This window comes from Alligator mississippiensis, chromosome 3 (genome assembly GCF_030867095.1).
Source record: "Alligator mississippiensis isolate rAllMis1 chromosome 3, rAllMis1, whole genome shotgun sequence".
NCBI lineage: Eukaryota > Metazoa > Chordata > Crocodylia > Alligatoridae > Alligator > Alligator mississippiensis.
The window spans coordinates 221,963,705-221,973,855 of NC_081826.1; the positions used below are offsets into that span (position 1 = coordinate 221,963,705).

At 46.1% G+C, this 10,151-nt stretch overlaps 1 long non-coding RNA gene across 5 annotated transcripts in view; it reads right to left on the reverse strand.

Moving 5' to 3' along the window:
* The window catches only part of LOC106738276 (uncharacterized), a 48,558-nt gene extending 43,579 nt beyond the window's left edge, over nt 1-4,979 (reverse strand). For 3 of the 5 annotated variants that reach the window (XR_009461047.1, XR_002087281.2, XR_009461044.1), the window contains exon 1: nt 4,888-4,978. This is a non-coding gene — a long non-coding RNA (uncharacterized LOC106738276). Of the gene's footprint in view, nt 1-4,887 lie in introns of all 5 variants that reach the window. The other 2 variants (XR_009461046.1, XR_009461045.1) reach the window with 1 other exon arrangement.
* Nucleotides 4,980-10,151: the final 5,172 nt, after the last annotated feature.

A 10,151-nucleotide genomic window follows, 5' to 3' on the forward strand; every position in this document is an offset into this window, starting at 1 on the left:
AATACAATTTAGAGGACACTACTGAATTCCTTATAATGGTTCCTCACATTTTGCTAGCATGTCTCCACATATCATTTTAATTCTTAAAATTAATTTCAGTTTTTATTAAAGGCCTGCTCTATGTGCTACAGGTATCATGCAGTTAACTGGTTAATTGCACAATTACCTTAAGACCCTCTATAAATTGTAAAGTAGCTATCACACGATAAAAAGTTCCAGCCAACTATAAAGTGAGACCTTGAAAATGTGTACTAACTTTATAGCTGGTTGCGATCAAGTTTTAATTTGCATGTATAGCCAGGTCTTCCCTGTAGTAGGGAGCCCCAGCAGCTGACAGGACTCCCGTCCACAGGAGTGCACCATGGCCAGCATGAAACACCCAGGCTCTAGGGACCATGGCTTCTATGATCCCCAAGGCTCAGAGGTGCATGAAACCGCTGGCTGACAGAGAGCTCCCAGTCTCAGCTGCACCTCATGCACAACTGAGGCCAAGAATCCCATCAGTGTCCAGGACCAAGAGTCCCTGCCATGCCTGACGCGCACAGCTGGGAGCCCCCTCAGCAAAGGTAGCTCCTAGTTGTGGAAGCCTGCTTCTTGCCAGTGCAGGGGGAATCCAGGATCAGGCTCCCCCTGCACTGGCAATAAGTCATGATTGGATCTAATGTGTAACTCCACAATTGCACCTCCTGCTATGCATGTGTGGCAGGGCAGGAGGCACAACTGTGTGGATCACGCATTAGATCCAATTGTGCCTTTACCTACATGTGTAAAAAGGGCCTATGATATATTATAATGGATCTTTGATCCTGTCCCTGCAGCAGCTAGAAAGTAAAAGAACCTCTGTCTGCCCTGAGGGGTGGGCTTTTACAGCATACAACATGGAAACTTCTCACTGCCTATCCATTGTCTTGCTATAACCACACCAAGGACACACCACAGTTATTTGTTTAACAAATTCTATCCACTATTCCTCTCCACTTGCTATGACTAAGGAGTTGCATCTATGACTAAAGAGCATCCATGTCTGGGGCCTGGCTGATCACTGTGGGTATGTACAAGCATTCATATCAACCAGATGAAGTCTAGCAGCTTCATTTCATCTGGTTGGATTTCATAGAATCAGAGAAAATTAGAGTTCAAAGGAAACTCGGGAGGTCATCTAGTTCAACCCCTCTGCTCAAAGCAGGATCATCCCCAACTAAATCATCCCAATCAAGGCTTTGTCTATCTGTGTCTTAAAAGCCTCCAAGGATGGAGAGTCCACAACCTCTCTGGGTAACCTACAGTGCTTTACCACCCTCCTCATGACAAAGTTTTTCCTAATATCTAACCTAAATTTCCTTTGCTCAAACTTGAGACTATTACTCATTGTTTTTTCATCTGCCACCACTGAGAACAGTCTAGCTCCATCCTCTGTGGAATCACCCTTCAGGCAGTTGAAGGCTGCTATTAAATCACCCCTCAGTCTTCTCTTCTCTAAGCTAAATAATTCCATTTACCTCAGCCTCTCCTCAGAAGTCTTGTACCGCAGCCCCCTAACCATTTTTCAGAAGTCATGTGCCCTCTTCTGGACTACCTCCAATTTATCCACGTCCTTTCTGTAGTGGGAGGGCCCAAAACTGGACATAGTATTCCAGATGTGCCCCCATCAGTGCTGAATAGAGGGGAAGAAACACTTCCCTCAATCTACTGGCAATGTCCCTACTAATGCAGCCCAGTATGCCATTAGCCTTCTTGGCAACAAGAGCACATAGTTGGCTCATATTCAACTTATTGTCCACTGTAACCCCCTGACTGTAGGGCTAGGTCCTTTTTGCAGAGCTCCTGCTTAGGCAGTCAGTCCCCAGCCTGTAGCGGTGCATGGGATTGTTCCATCCCATGTGCAGGACTTTGCACTTCTCCTTATTGAACCACATGAGATTTCCTTTTGGTCCAGTCCTCCAATTTGTCTAGGTCTCTCTGAATCCCAGCCCTACCTTCCAGCATATCTACTACCCCTCCCAGGTTGGTGTCATCTGCAAACTTGCTAAGGGTACACTCCATCTCATCTTCCATTTCACTAATGAAAATATTGAACAACACTGGTCCCAGGACCAACCCCTGGGGCACTCCACTTGATACCAGCTGCCAACTAGACTTCAAGCCATTGATTACTACCCTCTGATCCTGATGATCCAGTCAGTTTTCTATCCATCTTACAGTCCATTCATCCAGCCCATGCTTCCTTAGCTCACTTTACTATGTCAAACATCTTCAAACTGTACAAGCATGCAATGAGCTATCTGCTTTCCAAACGGCCTGCACTGCTGAAAATATCCATTCAGGGCACCACACAGCATGCATCGTAGTAAGCTTTGCAGGCTCCTCAGTCTGCCTGGAGACAAGTGACAGAAACATAGGGCACAGGTCAGGGCTGAATGGCTAGTGATCCCAAGGGACCATGCCTCCCCTCACTAGAACACCACCTCCCTCTCTCAACTATCAGCTGTCACACAGAAGATCCAGCTCAGGTCTGATGTCCTTTGAAACAGGGAGTTCGGCTGTGATGGGAGAAGATTTGGCTGCAAGCAGCTGAGGCTGTGCCCCTGCCACTGCAGCCAGAGCCCCAGCATGAAGCTGTCAAGTGTTACAGGGAGAAAACCATCCCAGAAACAGAATAACAAAGCCCACACTTTCATCCTAACATGTGGGGCTACAGACACAGGGCTCTGAAGTCCTGGTAAGAGGGGGTTGCCACCACTCAGCACATCAAAGTCTTCAAATGCAGCCCCATGTGCAGAGTTGCAGATGCTGGCCTTAAGCTGCCCTGCAGGGGTAGATACCCCCTTGTGCGGCACTTCATAGCTCTGTGATGGATCCACCACCTCCCATGGAAACTGCCTGGCCCTTGCAGGGACCAAAGTCCCCTAACATCCACCCCGCACCATGGATCCTATCTTAGAGCCCTATCAATGTCCAGGTGGGGGGGGGGGCAGGTCTGGTGTCTCCAGTCCCTGTAGGGGTGGCTGGGGAGTGTCTGTGAGGGGGGGGGGGTCAGTGAGCTGCAGTAATGATGGGTACAGGGGTGGGTCTGGGGTCCCATGCTGGCAGGCCACTTTCCCCTCTGAGCTCAGGGTGTGAAGGATGGCCATTTCACAGCCTCAGGCCTGTGCAGAGGGGCTAGACTTTTGCAAGCCCAGGGCTGACGGGGGAAGGAGTTTGTTCTGACTCATCCAGAGCACTAGACTACAGATGAGTCACAAAGGGTATGTACAAATGTTACACTTAGATCAATCTAAGTAAGGTTATATTGACAAGTGTCAAACTATACTCAAGTTAAATAAAGCAAAAATGGCCACCCAATCTAAACTTAGTTCACTCATGTGTGGTTCTTACACTTAAATTGACCTAACTAGGGTTAGACTGATTGAAGTGCTGATCTGTACAGATGTTCAGGACAGTTAGATCAGGCAAAAAGTGGTTATCCTGATCTAACATTAGTTATCCTAGGAGGTGAACTACGTAGATTGGTATAAGTCATGCTTGCTGTAACCCAAACATGTGTTCAGCACAACCCCAGATGGACAATCCCCTCTTATGGACTGATCAAACCACTTGCAGAACTGCCAGCCCCCACCTTGTGGTCTCACCAGCATCTCCAGACCCACTAACCCTCTAAGGACATGTCAATGTTTCCCTGCCACTCACCCAAGCTTACTTAGATTGCATTTCTGGCAGAACTCTCAGCATGGTGAACATGTGTATACATGGGACCTTATCTATGGTCATGAAGCTTAAAATGATCTGCATGATTATAAATTGGGTCCTAAGAACATTGTGCACACATTCACAGTGCAGCTCCAGGCCTGGGATAGCTCACCTGCTTACCCCAACCTGGGGTCTGTGCTTTTCCTTCCTTCCCCGACTCTCTCCCTAACCCTGCCACAGCTATCTTTACCTCTCCAACCCCCTAAATCCTGGGCAGACAATCCCTCCCCACCCCCATTCCCCCAGACCCACCCCTTCTCCCATGGACCAACTAGCCTCCCCAATCCAGCCAAACTTTCCTTGACCCCACCACAGACCTGCTAGTCCCCTACAGATCCACTACCCGCACAGCAGACATCATAACCCCACTAATCCCTCCTGTCCCTCTGTAACAGTGGGGCCTGCTCAAGGCCAACTTCCCAGCGGCCCGCCCACCTGTTTTTGGGCTAACTGCTGGCCTTCTCACCCACCACACCTTGTTGTTAATTAGTTAAATGATGTAATTCAGTGGGAGGCTGCCCATTTCCTACCCCAATGCCAGGGGTGCTATCTGCAGCTCCATTCCTCCCCTACATAGCAGCCCAAGCCTTGCAGATGGCATCTAGATGTTATCATCCTCACCGGTCCCCACACTGGGCCCTAGAATCCTCCCAATTGAACCCCACCTCCTTTCCTGTCCTCAAGCAATCTCATCCACCTTCATACCAGGCAACATAGCTCCCTGAACTGCTTCCCCTTTGGGTGTGGTCCCCCCAGGACTTCTGGCTCACTAGCCCTGGCCCACCTCCAGGCCAGTTGGAGCCTGCGGTGGGCCCCTGGCCCTTTGACCCTTCTGGTCCTGGCCCCAGCATTGACCAGTCAGGGGAAGTTCAGACAGGCCTAAGTCTATGCCCTTTTCTCTCTCTCTGGGGGTCCACCCTCCAGGCTCTCCAAACAAAGGGTAACCCACCTGGTTGTGGGGGCTAGGGGTTAAGATGCCCCGACCCGCCTTTCACTGGGGTGGTCACTGGCCTGCCATTTCCTGGGGGATCCCATGCCCCTGAGAGCCCCACCAGGCCACCCACCCCAGGCAGGGTGCAATTTTAGGTCATATCCAGGACCAGGAGCCTCCTTACCATCCCCTACAGCTCCTGTCCTTACCTCCAGATGATACCAACAGCCCTCCAACCAGATGATGTTGTTGTCTGGCCTCCAGCAGCAGAACTGCCCTGTTTATATGGGCAGCCCTAGGTTCAAAATGGCTGCCCTCATCAGGCACCTGGCAGCCACCAACTCCAGGCCCTTAAAGTGGCAGGCACAAACAGTGCCCTGCCACACCCTCCAGCCATCCAAATTTACTTAGATCAGGCTCCTACCACCAACAAATGTCGGTACAGCTGACATCCAATCTACAAACATACCATTTAAAGTAAACAGCATGATTGTAGATCAGATCCCAGGAACACCTGTATATGGCCAAATTATCTTCTTGGAGGGGAAGGAGGCAAGGCAGCACTGTATGCTGTGGTGTCACAGGGCACTGTTTCAATCATTACTTCATTACTTCAAATGAGGAGGTTAATTAATCCTCAAGCTATGAAGATCAAATTTGCTCTGCAGTGCCATGAATGCATGCACACCTGGTGTTTGTACCACATCAATTGCAATTCATCTGCTTGAAATGTAACACTTGTACATACCCATATGTGTTGCTGTTGCTCACTAGTATGAAGGTACCAGCCTTCAGAGAAGTGAATGATGCCCCACCTGAGTGGTTGCAACCATTCTTAACATCTTTGTGGCAGCAAAATTTGCTCCCATAATGCTTAACATTAGAGAAAGCACAAACAACTGCCATATTTGCCCACATTTAAGATGACTTGGAAATTTAAGATGACCTGCTGAAAATTAGATTCCATACATGGAAAATTATAAATATGTCATAATTTTCCTTGTATGGAATCTAATTTTCAGCAGGTCATCTTAAATTTCCATGTATGGAATCTAATTTTTGAAGGGTCTTCTTAAATTTGAATCCCACACTGCTATGGCAGGGATAGCAGCATAAGGGGGACAGATAGTGAAGAGGCAAGTGGAAGGCAACTTGACCCCAGCCCCTTGCCCCCACCTCTAAGTGCCTGGCCTCCCTGCACCTTGGCTCCTGACCACTTACCCCTGCTGCTGCCTGCCACTCCTGCCACTCCTGCCCCTCCCCTCCCTCCATGGTGCTTGACCACCCCCCCCGCCCCACAACCTTCCCCCACACCCACTGTATACTGTGCTGCTGGATGCCTCTTCACTGGGTTCCTTGTTGCTCTCTCACTCCATGCTGAGTCCTGCACTGCTTCCTGGCTCTGTGCTGAGCCAGGGAAAAGCAAGGGAATCACTGCAGAGCCAGGGAGTATATTAGGATCATTTATACTTGATTCTAAGATTAGACTTGTTTTATTGGGGGGGAACACCTCATCTTGGAATTAAGTAAATACAGTTCTATTAAAGAAATTCAGGCACCATGTCTTCAAAATCTTCACCATCCAGCAAAGAAATACATTCCTTTCTGACTCCTTACTCACCTTTACCCCTCCCCTCTCCCAAGCATGAGGTACAGCAAAAGAATAAGGCTATATATTTAAAACCTAGGAATCTTGTAGAAAGGACTAGAAAATGTGCTCTAGGCAGCAATCCTGCTTGGCAAAGAAGTGCACCAAATGACCCTCTCTGTTATATATGATTCTGCCTAGCTAGTAACAACTAAATGAAAGCTACAAAATACAAGCACTCTCTAATGGCTATAGTAACTGAAGCTGTGCAAAAGAATGCAGGTTAAGCAGAAGTGTCAAGCCTGAATTTTGCCAAAACTAATTTAATTCCAGGCCTAATAGTTTAATGAAAGATAATCAATGAGTTCCTGTCATACAGATGCAAAAGATTTGAGCTTGTTTTTTTCCCTTTCCTATTATTTCAGTTGGAATGAGTCATGTCAATGAGAGCTGCCCTTTTCTGTGGTAATGTAATAGATTGCAGAATGAAAATCATGTGGCATTTTATGCCCCATCATCTTAAAGGTACTAATAACCTGTGGGGTTATTGCATAACCAGGGCTCATCAATCCTAATCAGCTTCAACTCTTCAGCCCCAGAGGCCTGAGCTGACGAGACCAAGGTAAGGTTAGCGTAGCAAAAAGATCCTGCTGGGAGCATGTTTGAATGACTATATTTGAACAGGAATCCAATGCTAGATTAATATTCGACAGAGCATCATTTTGAGTCTATGAAAAACGCATAACAGGAGTCCAGATTTTGCCAAGCCTTTAAGCTGTTCCATAGTAGGGATGAGATAAGGGTCAAAGGTAGCTTCTTCTGCTCTTCCACAGATTGCATAAGGACAATTCCAGCACAGTTTCAGGTACTACACACAAGGCATGTCTACACATTCAATTAATGTGACCAAATAAACTCCTGCTAAACTAATCCCAATGTCACTGGCTAAATATGCATTTAAATGCAGTAATTTACTCTGCTATTGGATAGTACCCATGTCTGATGGGACTATCCTATGCCAGAGTAAATTAATCTACTGCACCCTAATTGTAGTGCACATGTAGTTGATGATGCTTTACTGCACAGTAAATTAGCCTACTGTGTAGTAAAGCGCATGTGTAGTTGTGCCCACAGTGTCTTAAAGAAGTCAGGGTTAGGGTTATCTGGGTATGAGAGGCACTTACCTGCATTCAACAATGAGGCATAGCATTAGGTAGCCTCCTCAGCTAAGTACAGACAGTCAGAAAGCTGAATTGATTCAATCTTCTCAGAATAGCCTAAGCTGCATAGATAGCACCAGTAAGCAAGTGAACAAACAATCATTCACTTTGGATTCCAGAAATGCAGTCACATGCCTAGAGTGGTCCAAGCCAGAAGCCAGGGCACTCTAGAGCATGCTTCCTTGCCCAGCTGGAGCAGAAAGCTTGGGCCAAGTTTAGCTCATCCACCCTGCGAGGGAGTGGGTTGCAGGAGGTGCAAAGCATCCTGGGATGCTGGGGGACTGAGAATTGACTTGAATCTGGAGGGGAGCTTGGACAGAAGTTCAATAAACCAATTTAACCTAAATCAGTTAAATCTGATACAGCATCCAGGTTTAGCTCTTGGAGTCACTCTAATTAAAGCACCTCCCCTCCACCTCAGAAGCACATGTTAAAATGTCTTTTCTGATCATTTATACCAGTTTATATGTAATTTCTGTCCTAGCCCTCATGTTTGGGAGCTCTGTGTGCCATTATTTGTGTGTCTTGAGTTTTGCCCTGAGGCAGAGGGGCTCTTCACATCTCCTTAGCTCTACAAGGCACAACTTAGACCAGAATTAGAAAATGTAATATGAAATAGAATTAGAAATGTACCTAATATCCTGCATTGACATGACTCAAATCCATTCAAATTAAGCAGTTCTACAAATATTTCCAATTCACATCAACACAAAAAACCTTGCAACTGCAATTTATCTATGTAAAAGTAGTATATTACAAACTCTTGAGACTAAAAAAAATATATTTTCCAGGTGTTCTCAAGCAACACTTGCCTTCCTACTTAATAACCATGTAAACTAAGTATAGATATGTTAGGGGAGAAAAGGAAATATTTTACAAAAACACTGAAGCAGTATATATGTTAGGATTTTTTTTTTTTTAAGTATCACCCATTGATTTAGGATAGATGCAGATACTACACTTAAATCAACATAACTAGGGTTAAGTTGAATTAAGTGCTATTTATACAGACATTCAAGGAGGTTAGATCAGGCAAAAAAATGGCTGACCCAATCTAATTTAGTTCACCTGAGGAGATGAACTAAGTTAGATCAGGAACAGGTTAGCCCGATCTAACAAACTGTACGCATTTGGAGCACAATCTCAGGGCTTGGAAAGCTCACCTGCTCACCCCAGCCCTGGAGCTGTGCTATGCCTACGCCACCACACCAGCTGGGCTATTTTTAGCCCACCACCACCAGACAAACAACACCCACCACAGACTCACCAAGCCCCCACAGACCCTCCAGCCCCCCCACTGATTGTGCCAACCCTGCCCCCCCATGACTTACTTAGATTAGGTTCCCAACAAGGCTCCTGCCACCAGCAAACACCTGCACAAGTGGGACTTGATCTACGATCGCACAGCTGAAAGTAATCCCTATATTATTGAATCAACACAGAAAAGGAAAACAGTAGTTTCAGTTCTTATCACTAGAAATGAGCTTCAGTCAAGGTTCAGATCCAAGCAGTTCAACTCGGACACAATTCTGTTTCTTAAGCTTGAAGAAAAAGAATATCATTTTTTTTCCAGTAATGAGGATCTCAGGTTTGATTCTCCATTCAACTGTGTCAAGTTGGGTGCATCTACATGTGAAATTAATCATGCCAGATTTTATTTCTCCTGGGCACCACATTTACACATGCACATGGGACTACAGCACATTAAGCCAGGTCAGAGCAGTCCCAGCTGGCAGGGGACATAAAGCCATGGCTGCTCCAACCCAGCTCAACATGCTGCAGAGGGGCTGGCTGGGGCATAAAAATGTTCCAGTGCAGGGTTAGCCAGCAGGCAGCTCCCTCTCTGAAGCAGTCTCATCCCCTAGCCAGCCCTGTCAATGTCTAACATGTGTGTGGCACACTAAAGAACACCACCATAGGGTAGTACTTGTGTTTACAAGTACTGACCTACAGTGAAGTTAATTAATTTACTATGACATAATAGGGGTGAACATGTAGATGCTAAGACTCTACTGCTTAGCTAATTAGGCAACTCCATAGTAAATATCTCATGTAGATGTGCCCGCTGTATGCCAGTCTGACTCCATTCACCCCACTGTTAAAATTGCATTATGAAAAATGAAATTAGGGTACATTTACCCTTGGTAGGACACATACTGCTTTTACTCAAGAACACCAGTCTAGAAGGCAATGAGGGTAATAAGGACCTCTTGACACTTATAAACTGTGAAAAATGCTTGAAAATTAGTTTTTAGTTAAGATTGGCCTTTTAGAGCCAACTGCTGCTAATGTTCATCTTGCTGAAAAGTTTAAGTGAAAGATTAATTTATAATGAATAATGTACCCAGTGAAGCTGACTTCTTTTTCTACTCAGAGGCTATCTGCACACAAATGAGATTCCTCTGATTCCTCATCATTCAAAAGTAACTAGCCAATTTGGGGGGGGGGGGGGGGGAAGAGAAGGGATTGTCTTTTATTTTGAGCTTTTGCAAATCTTTTAATGAAAAATAGTTTTCTGCAAGTATACCAAGTTAAACAAGTGTACTGAGTTGAAATTTGATTATATGTCATCAGAGGTACAGCAAGATATTTCAGCACCCAGGGCAGAGGTGGAGTTGAGACAGATTATGCTGTGCAGGTAGGGGGTGTGGCTACAGGAGCAGGA